Genomic DNA, 11,274 nt, shown 5'->3' with positions numbered 1-11,274 from the left:
GTTGTAGGCCCCACGCAGATCGAGTTTAGTTAAGATAGTAGCCTCCTGCAACCGCTCCATCAATTCCGGAATGAGCGGCAAAGGATAACTATTCCTCATGTTGATGGAGTTTAACCGACGGTAATCACAGCATAAGCGAAGTTCTCCTGACTTCTTTTTAACAAAAAGAATGGGAGCTGAAAGAGGAGACTATGATGGTCGAATAAATCCTTGAGCCAAGTTTTTATCTAGAAAGTCTCGAAGTGCAACCAACTCGGGCTCCGACATGGAGTATAACCGACCCTTAGGCAATGGAGCATCCGGTATCAAGTCCACGGGACAATCATAAGCACGATGCTGTGGTAATTGATCCACCTCCTTCTCGCTGAAAACGTCGGAGAAGTCCGACAACTCCGAATGTAGAGAAACAGCAGAAGTGGCGATATCTTAACCAGCGCAGATATGTCTCAGATGGTCTACACATTGGAGACTTGGAAAAGAAATGGCGTTCTGTGACCAAGCCACCAACAGATCGTGCAAACGCAGCCAGGACATGCCGAGAACCAAAGGGAGATGAAGGTTCAAGGTGATATAAAAACTTATTGCCTCCTCATGATCCCCAATGATCATAAGCACTGGCTGGGTGGCGAAACGAATGGGCCCAGACTTGAGCTCATGCCCATCCATGGTTTCCACCTTAATGGGTGGATCCACAGCAACCAATGGGATCTCATAGTGCATAGCAAAAGCTCGGTCCATAAAGCTGGTTGTAGCCCCTGAGTCCACCAACGCAAATGCGGGAATTCCCTCCTTCTGGGACTGTAAAAAGATTTGAGCGTCCAAAAGTAAATGCCGAGGAGGGCCAGGATTTGCTTCAGCAATTTGAGGTGGGGATGTGAAATGTGCCCGACCTAGGGTTTCCTTGAGGTCAGATCTACCCTGTTTTCCCGACGAGCCAGGAGTGGTTTCAGGTATGGGTCTGCGGTCCCTCTTCGTTTGCAGGAATTAGCAAAATGTCCCGGACTCCCGCAATAAAGGCACAAGCCTTCCTGAAACCTTCTCGAATGTTCTTGCGCCGTTAAGCGAGGGCGGAGTGCTGCCAACTCCATCAGCTCCTCCGTCTTAACCATGGTTTGTGAATGAAAAAGAGAAGGTGGTTCCACAATGGGCCGTCTGCTTCCACGCTGTTGTAAACGGGCTTCAATACGTAAGTACTAGTGCATCCAGGGTTGAAGCCCGCTCTGCATGTACTAACTTATCCTTAATGGTATCAACCAAGCCTTCCTGAAATGCATCCATGTGGGCTGGTTCATTCCAGTTAGAGTCCATACAGAGTAAACAAAATTCTGCAATGTATTCCTGCAGGGAACGTTTTCCCCTGATTTATGTCCCATAACCGTCTAGCCACAGTTTGACTTTTAATTGGGTTTTCAAACATAACCCTCATTTGTTGCAGAAAACCCTGAAAATTATCCAATAAAGGGCTATCTTGAGTTAACAAGGGAGTAGCCCATTTGGCAGCCTGCCCAGACAAAAGGCTAATAATAAATCCTACCTTAGCCCTGTCATTTGGAAAGTCTTCAGGCCTCAAGGACATAAATAATTGACACTGCCCCAGAAATGCCAGAAACATGTCCATTTGTCCTGAAAATTTCTCCGGCATGAATACCGGGCTTTTCCTCAAGGGAGGGGCTGAAGGAGCAGCAGGAATTTGCAAGCTTGAAATATGATTCACCAACTGGGTTACCTGGTTTTGGAGGGTCTGGTTACTTTGTAGCAGCTGGTTTATTTGTTGCTGTTGCTGCTCCACCAAATGCTGCAGTTGAGTTGAATCCATCTTGGTTTAAAGATGGTTTGTTTGGGCTTCGAAGCAAAAATGTTATGTCTCACCTATATTCAAAATATTCAAGCAAGCACAAAACCGGATTCAAAAGGGTTAATAGCACTGTTTTCCAGTCCTTGGCAGACTTCCCGGAACCTGTCAGGCTAATCAGAATTGTCCATAAATCACAAGGCCACTCCAAATGTATTCTTTCGACTCATCAAACACTTTGCTTCCAAGCAAAGCCTGAGAATCAGCACGCCTCTTTAAATCACCTGGATAGGCGTGTCAGTCTCTCCAATCAATGTCTGGCCTGATGCCTCCCTCCAGATTGACGTTTCCTGGTTCTCCTAGTTCTGGCGTCAATCCACGATCTGTCAGTTTCCTCGCTGGAAACTTCTGTCTCATTTTGTTGATCATTTGCTGGCATGAATGAAGTCGAATGTTCTGGGGAGGATTGTCTCTGCGACAATCTCTCATCCTCTTGGCTCACATCTGTGTCCTCTGATAATTCAGACTCCACATTCACAGCAGGCTCCAACCTTCCATCTTCAGAGTCATCAGAGTCAAAACTCCCAGCAGGATCGATCCTTCCAGTCACAACATGTATGTATGTATGGTATTCAGCTTTGTTCGGGTATATACAGAAGCCTGATGATGGCAGATGTGATTCTGCCGAAACGTTGCTACAACTTTAAAAGCACAACTATAATGACGTGGGAAAATACCTGAACAAAGCTGAATACCATACATATAAATACTCACGAAAGCTTAAGAAAACACACACACACACACACATATTTGTTTTCTTAAGTTTTTGCGGGTACTTAGATGTATGGTATTCAGCTTTGTCTGCGTATTTTCCCACATCATTATAGTTGTGCTTTTAAAGTTGTAGCAACATTTCGGTGGAATCTCATCTGCCATCATCAGGCTTCTGTATTGTGTTCGTCTGTGAGTCAGACTTTTACAGTTGTTTTAGTTTTAAATTTGGGGCTAGCCTACTGCTGTGCCAGAATGGTTTTTTCTTCATCCTGATTGGTTGGGAGTCTTGGTCTGTATTTATTGGTCTTGGAGTTTGCTGTGTTCTGCTTGATTGGTGCTTCTAATATCTTCTGTCTGTTTTGTGGCTTTTTTTGTGTCTTGATTGGCTGGCAACATTGTGTTCCTGTATTGGAGGCTTTTAGTGCAGCTTGGCTCCAAGTAAATGGATGGCTATCATTTGTTAGGAAGCTAGGTTTCATCTAGGTTTCATAACATTGCTATGAATCTCTTCAGTTAATACTGATATCAAAGTTCTTGCTGCCCCAGTGTCAATTAAAAACACAACTTCCTCTTCCTTAGGTCCCACTTAATTTCATCTTCTGCCATCATATTATACACTTACCCCTCCCTTCTTTGGTTTGGGCCATTTTTCTTGAAATGTCCAAGCTGGCCAGAGCAAAAGACACCCCTTACATCCACTAAAGGTCTGTCTCTGCCCTGGAGAGCCTGAATCTCCCAACAAACGCTAACCTTTTAAAGATCCAAACTCTTCTCTATCAACCCTGAATCTCCCAGAAAACACTAGGTTTTTTTAAAGATCAAGATCTATAGACACCTTTATTTGACCTTCAATACAGCCCAAGGACTGCTAGGATCGTCTCATCCATACACCTCTCACACAAGTCTCAGATTCCCACAGCCCTACATAACCCTCTTAATTGCAGGCAATATTTAAGTTCTCTTTTCTTACCTTGGTCTGTGCACATAGTTGCCCAGTTGTTTTCAGCAATCCGATAAACCTGGTCCCCTTCCTTCTGCTTCTGTTTTCAACTGACCTCTATTTTAAACACGAATATGTGTCTTGTTCCATGCTCCTGAACAGCAGAGTTGACTGTGGACCATTGAAATCAATGGGGCATTCCTTCCTTACCCAACTCTGTCGTCCAGGGCATCAGAAGAGAACAATTGCCCACATTCTCCACCAATTGTTGGAAATGACTCCAGATAACAAGAACTTGGATCGGAGAAAACACAGAGAATTTTCTTATTTCTTACACTTACAAGTATGTCCATCACCCATAATCTGGCAGACCTTGCTCTCAAATCCTTAATCTAGTCCACAGTGATTGATATCCACTGTTAGAGGATGGATTGAGTAAGATGCGTTGAAACTCATTTTAACAATGCTCTTGCTTAGCAGCCAAAATTTTGGGTTCAATTGTAGTCGTTAGTCGAGGACTATCTCTGCCTTCCTCTGCATGGCAGCCTTGCCTAGTAAACTCCTTCCCTTTTCTAGAAATATTCCTCTCTGTTAGAGTCACCAAAATAACCCATATGACACAAGGTCTCCTGCTAGAGCAGGGAGTTGGACTAGATGACCTCCAAGGTCCCTTCTAGCCCTGGATTGCTGTGCTGTTTCAAAGCATCCTTTGAAGCTGCATCTAGTGCCAGGGTTTGTGGTCCTTCCTTCTTCTCCTTGTTCTTTCCCTCCTTCTGTCTCTCCATCCATCCATCCATATCTCATTCACTTTCCTTTCCCTCTTTCTACCTTCCCTCCCTCCCTCCCTCCCTCCCTCCCTCCCTCCTTCCTTCTTTCTTTCTTTCTTTCTTTCTTTCTTTCTTTCTTTCTTTCTTTCTTTCTTTCTTTCTTTCTTTCTTTCTTTCTTTCTCTCTCTCTCTCTCTCTCTCTCTCTCTCTCTCTCTCTCTCTCTCTCTCTCTCTTTCTTTCTTTTCTTTCTTTCTTTCTCCCTTTCTTGTAATTCGCCGGTAGCAGGTGTGGATGGCTGAGGTCTTGGAGAGTGAGAAATCAGATGACAGGTCTGCATGTGATGCAGGGATAGGGCCAGGATCATCAAGGAGTGGAATGCTGCCTTCGGAGATTATGGAGGCTGGCAGTAGTAATGAAGAGGTCCCTGAGGAGCCTGTGTCCAGTGCGTGTGTGCCTGCGCGAGGGAAAGAGCAGCTGCAGCAGCACAGATGACTCAGGAGTAAGGCTACAAGGTAATGCCCCCTCCCTTAAGAGATAAAAACTAGCTGAGAAACTGGAGTTATTTGCAAGAAGCAAAGAAGTTTTTGCACTCAAGCCTGGCGAACATTTAGAATATCTTGGTTGGTGTTTGCAGACTCTTTGTGTTTGAAATATTTCTTAGTAACTTTATCTAGTATTCTTGGCAGCCTTGCACTACCTTGGCAAGCTTATTCTTATTAGAGACAATTAGTTTGAAACAGCCTTTTAACCATGAAGGAATTGACTTTCTAAATAATTATTAAAAGATTTTGTTGTTACCTCTGTTTTGTGTTTGTTTCCTTGGAACAAGGTTTGAGTTAGAACACCCTTCCCTCCCTCTTTCTTTCTCTTTCTTTCTCCCTTCCCTCCCTCCCTCCCTCCCTCCCTCTCTCTTTCATTTTTTAAAAACTTTTTCTTGTCTCCCTTCTCTCTCTTCTCCCTTCCCTTCCTCCTTCCCACTCTCCTTCTAAGGCTATGATACCCACCCAAAGCAAAAACTCCTTTGGATGAAGCCAGCTTACTTAGCACCCCAACCCCCAATCTTCCCTTCCCGTTTGTTATCAGGAAGGCATGATCAGATACCGGGGAGTTTCCACCCCCTCTCCTTTCTTCTCCTAATAAATGCCAGACGTCATTTGGATGCAGCACCTCCCCCAAACCCCCCAGCCCTGTGATCAATGGCATAGTGGCTTCTGGCTGCCAGCATTGGCAGCTATCCAATTGGCTGGCAGTTAATTGTCCTGGGTGGCCAAAAGTCAGGGATAAACAGTGTTTTGTCCAATAGTGAGATTCAAATTTTTTTGCTACTGGTTCTGTGGTCATGGCTTGGTGGTCATGTGACTGGGTGGTCGTGGTTCTATGCCCTAATGACCTACAAAAAGAAGATATAACAAAAGGTAGTTTATTATTTTGTGCATTTAATACTTAAATAAGGATAAAAGAAATACACAAAACAATAAAAGAGGTACACAAATACTTTTATAAGAACAATAAAAGTGTTACTTGTCTTTAAGGTATTGCCAAATCGATGTGTTAATAGTGTCCTCTTCACTTGCATTTTTCTTTGCTTTTACTTGAGCATGATTGGCCGTGTGATGTGCTCTCAACCATTTTTTTACTGTAGGAATAGGGTCCCATTCTTTTAGAGGTGGGCGAATTACACTTATGGTCATTAGGTTTGTTAGGTTTGAAATGGTTAGGCGAGTTATCTTCTCTAAACATATGATGTTCATTTTTGAAAAACCTCTTTCCGCTTCTACTGAACAATTGTTCTGACAATATCTTTAGCTTTTTTAATACTGTCAGGAATTGCATATTTCTGGGAATCTTTTAAAACATTTCTACAAAATCCCTATAATCATTGATATTAATTTCATAATTGAAAATGTCACTAAATACACACAATTGTTCTTTAACTGCTGTCCATGGAACTACTACTTCTTCAATATTCCAGTAATCTGACTCCAAAAAGTTGAGAAATTGTAATTTATTCATCTCTTGAAATTGGCTACCTGTTTTTAAATGTTCGCAATCCATTAGTCTTTTCTTCAAATTTGTTATGATGCTTTCTAAAAATATTTCCCGAAGAAATCCAACAAATCAATGATTTTGTATAAATTTTATATTTTTTAAGGTTTCTGAAGTAATTAATCCATCAACTATTTTTTTGTATGGACCCTTTCCCTTTTTAAGCATTTCAAATGTTTTAATTGTTCTTATCACAAGTTTTTCAGCCTTTATGATGCATTTGAAAGAAGAGAAATTCCATTTAGAATGTTGATCATCAATGCCAAATCATTTTAAAAATATATATTTTCAAGATGGGCAGCCATACCTCAGTATTTTTTTATTTGAATGGATAAGCACGCCACCCATCTAAGGTTGACCTTAAACTACAGGCAGCCCATCTTGGTCCCAAAACTCTACCAATCTTTATGATTTCAATTTCAAGTTGTTCGGATATTTTGGTAAGTGTCATTTGGCTCTTTTTGGATTTATGAAAAATTGTGAATATCTTGTCAATAAATATTTTTAAATGATTTAGTTGCTTTATGTCCTTTATGGAGCCATCTAAAACAAGTTGGAGGCAATGGTTTAAGCAGTGCCATATTAAGATGTTTGGAAACTCTTTTGCTATTCTAGTGCTCACTCCAGATTTTCTCCCAAGCATAACGCTGGCACCATCAGAGCAAAATGCTATTAATTTTTTTTAGATAGTCCTTAGTAAACCCAACATAATTTAACTTCCCATAATGGAAGGACATATTGTTTCTGCATCTTGTTTTTCCAATTCAACAAGCTCAACAAAAATTGTTGGTGAACTGAATCCTCAACTTTTAAGAAAAGTATCACAACTGGTTTGCATGATGGCATGGAGGCTTCGTCAATAATCAAACGTTTTCAGATTCTTTTCAATAATTTTAGTAAACATTTTGGTTTTTAATTTCTTTTGCAATGAAATCAAATATTTTCACTGCAGTTGACCATGAATGCAATCCTATTCCCATATCTAGTCCATTTTCAATTTGCAGTTCTATCACATTTTCTATGTCTGAAAATGGTTTACATCCTTTTGTCAGGCTGTAAATTGTTTTGAATATTCTACAAGTGATACCTAAATATTTTTCAGACATCTTATCTATTCTTTTTGTTATAGCATCTTCTCCCCTTGTTTTAAGTTCTCTATGCAAATGATGTGAGCTTTTGATGAAAAATGTTCTTTCATATTTTTTTCTTAGAGACACTTATTGTATTTATTTTTACCTGCTACCTCAATCTTGAAATGTTTCCATTCTTTGAACACATGAACATCTTTCTTTTTTGCGAAGTCATGTTTTGTACAGTACTTCTAATCCCTCATATTTCTCTTGAAAGTTGCTATACTTTTGCAATGTCCAGCAGTCAGGAAGATTACTTTCAATTGATTGTGGTGTTTGTGGTGGTTTTGGATCCAATTCTTTTGTATCTGGTTCCACTTCCAACCTTTGTCTCTTCAGAACAAAAAAGAGGTCAAACTCTGTTACCTTTTCATCCTGTTAAAGGCTTTGTACTTGATTGTGTGGTTGAGGGCTACAGGTAATGGAAGGGAACTCTGCTTTCACCTAACAATGCAGTCTTTTCATCCAAGAAGCAGAGATCAGTAATATTTAGTCATTCCTAGTGACTGACACTATAGTAACAGATGTTACTCAGTTTCAGCAGTCTGATACTGACCTGAAAGTGAATGTAAGAATAACAGCCTGTATGAATGACATGCAAAAGAAAATGGCTGATATTTTCATAATTACAATTAATTAATAACTGAAAAATAAACACTTAAATGGAATGACAATTACCAAACCAAGGGAGTTTGTTATTTTGTGCCAGTATTGCCACAAAAATATTTCCTAGCTAATACTACATGTCTACCTTACATTAGCCTAGGTCTTACCTGGACCAACAGTCCCTAATGGAATACTCTCTCCATAGCAGAGAAAGAGAAGCCAGGGGAAGCAATGTTTAGTCACCTAAGCTTTTTAGACTTTCATCTTAAAAATGTACTGAAGCTTTTTTCAGCATTCCAGTCAGGCCTCACTGTTCTGTGGCAGAAATCTCACAGCACCAGAAACCTCAGAAAACAGTGCCAAGAATCTCAAGCCGGCCCTTCCCCCTTTAGGAAAAGCAAGAATCACCAGCTGAAGAGAAAACTCAGAGCAGCCCTGAGAGCTGACAACAGAAACAGTTAAGCAGGGCCATTAAGATAAGGAGAATCAGGCTCAAAATAACTCACCTTAATTACCTCGCATTAATTAACCCATTAAGGCAGGAAGACAAGATCCAGGGCAATCACTTTAACTAGAGGCACACAAATAAACCCATCAAGCTGCAGGAGCTTCAAAGGGGAATTAACTAAGCCTAAAAGGCTCAGATTCACACTTCCAATCTGCTTGCAACCCAGAAATTTGAGCTGTGAACAGGTTTTTGCTTTCCTTCATTAAAGAATCCTATCAGTGTGGTAAATTTTTAAGAGAGCAGGGATTCGGGTCCAACAAAGTCCAAACAAAAAAATATAGTACAAAATCATTTATGAAGTTAGATCAAGAAGAATGAATTTCATAGGTACATTAACAGAGCAATATTAAATTCTTTTTCTGAAATTTATTCCTTAGTTCAAAAAACAGGATTATACGAATTAGGCTCAGTATTGGGCTCAGCTTGTACTCGTCAAGTGGCTATTCCAGAATTAGTGGTGTCATGGTTAGAAACAATGGTAAAGCAACATAGATTTAAAACCAGAAATATTTTGTTAGGTATTTTAAAGGGAATACAATACATATTTAATTTTACACATGTTCACAGCTGCTAGAATTGCGTTTGCACAACAGTGGAAAAACAAAGAGATCCTTATAGATGAAAATGTAATTAAAATATTAGAATGTGCAGAAATGAATAGATTAACAAATTAAGGAGAACTTCCCTCTTCCTCCTCTCAGACAAGATTATCCCACAGGACAGGAAAGGCAAAGCTTTCAGGAATAAAAACCATCAAAGGCAGGCATAAAAAAACACATAAATTCTCACAGCCACAAATTCCAAAATATAAAAGCAATATAAAATTTGCTTGCAAGTACCAGAAGATTTACCTAGGTAAACCCCTCACCAAGACTGAAACCTCCACACCATAAAGATATATATATTGCCACATATTTTTCTTGACCCCTATAACATCGGAAAAGACAGGCAGCCACAGCAGAATAAACAGACACCTTTTTGCAGTTTTTTCTTTCCCTCTCACTTCTCTTAAGGCAGAAAGAGGGAAAAAACATTAACAAGCTTAAACTGAATTCCTGGGCAATCAGCCAAGGGCACTTCACACCAAATACAATGTTTCAATGTTTCAATGTTGTTGAAACAAACCGCTCACTCAGCGCTTACCAAAAGAAAACCATTACCAAATAACACAGCTGATAGGGATTCCCTGCCCTCCAAGGGAAGTAATCCCAAATAATAGGAATCATGTAGCCCACCAGAAATTTCTCTGGACTGCTCCGATGGGATTATCTCCCAAAATCCCCACTCTGGACCCCGTTACCTTGCAAGGCAGGAATGCGGAATGTCACTCTTGCTGTCACTATATTGCCTTCCTGTAATAAAACCTGCTTTTTGGTAGCTTGCTGCTTTCTACTCTGTTATTGTCAGCTTCTCACAGCTGGAACGGACTGGGATTTCACTTCCAACAATTGTCAACCATGGCAGGGCTCCCAGTTAACCTAGCCAATGGACAGGGTCCGGAGATTACCAACCCAGCTGGCACATACCCCTTTCATCTGAGGGAAGGGATCCATGGATTCTGCCTGGGAAGCTCGGAGTAGTAAAGGGAGTTTTGAGTCTTCAGCTCAACAGCTACCAGAAAGTAGGTAAGTACTGCAACTTATTGGGGCTTGAGTGGGGGAGCACTTCTGTTTAAAGAGGAGAAAGCTGAGCGGGTCGTGATTTGAAGGGTGAGAAGGAAATTCTGTCATTGTCTTAAATTTTCTTGTGGAAAGGGAAATCCAAAAGCAAAGTCTGATCCTGGAAGCACTGGGGGGGTGGTGGTGGCAGAAGGAGGTGCCAGTACTACTGAGAAAGATGTACGTCCTCCCGGATCAGAAAGGGATCTGAAAACTGTGGCAGCTGAAGATCCCAAGGGAAGGAGTGCCCATACTCCATAAGGGAACAGGAATCCCTCAGACACTTTTTTTATCTGAAAACCGTCGGTGGCTGAAATTTTTTTTGTCGAACCTGACTGACCAAAGTGAACCTCACATCTGAGAGGGAACATGGGAGGCAACAGTTTGAAGGAGACAGGCAGAACCCCATTAGGAGAATTGCTCAGAGTATGGGACAAACGGCAGATGCCAGTCCTGACTGGCATGAATTGGAAAAAGGCAAAAAAGTTATGTAGGAAATGGGCTTTGCTGAGGGACAATACAGGAAAACAGATTTGGCCAGAATGCTAAATGGGCTTTGCTGAGGGACAATACAGGAAAACAGATTTGGCCAGAATGTGATACTTTTGATTGCAATACTCTAAATGCATTCAGATCTAGAATTAATCCCAGCCATATTCCTTACTGGTACTGCTGGGCAGAATTAGCCAGGTCTAAAGACCTCATTAGGGAAAAGGAGCACGCTAAGATAGAGGATCCACCTACAGAAACTCAACCTAGGGTGAGAATCATGGCCCCCCTGTTAAGTAAACCAGTCCCAGGAAGACAAATTGGTGAGTTAGACTATATCCTATCACACACACCATTTTCCGCTTCTGACTTTGTAATCTGGAAGCAAGACACCCCATCATTTAGGTCTGACCCCCCAAATGGTGATCAGTACCATCAAATCCATAGTGGACAGCCACAACCCATTCTGGGGAGACATGACCCAACATTAAAAATTAAAAGGTTGAGCCCTCCTCGCTGATGGACCGTAGATCGCAACTGTCCATGGCTATAGTCCATGCTCT

General features: G+C 41.1%; 1 long non-coding RNA gene across 1 annotated transcript in view; it reads left to right on the top strand.

Moving 5' to 3' along the window:
* The first annotated feature begins 10,058 nt into the window (after positions 1-10,058).
* The window catches only part of LOC148124007 (uncharacterized), a 54,352-nt gene continuing 53,136 nt past the window's right edge, over positions 10,059-11,274 (top strand). Inside the window, exon 1 of the long non-coding RNA XR_015739955.1 lies at positions 10,059-10,189. This is a non-coding gene — a long non-coding RNA (uncharacterized LOC148124007). The remainder of the gene's footprint in view (positions 10,190-11,274) is intronic.

Source organism: Pseudonaja textilis, chromosome Z (assembly GCF_049901715.1).
Source record: "Pseudonaja textilis isolate UNSWEBS1 chromosome Z, rPseTex1.2, whole genome shotgun sequence".
NCBI classification, from domain to species: domain Eukaryota; kingdom Metazoa; phylum Chordata; class Lepidosauria; order Squamata; family Elapidae; genus Pseudonaja; species Pseudonaja textilis.
This window is presented reverse-complemented; position numbering and strand designations above follow the sequence as displayed.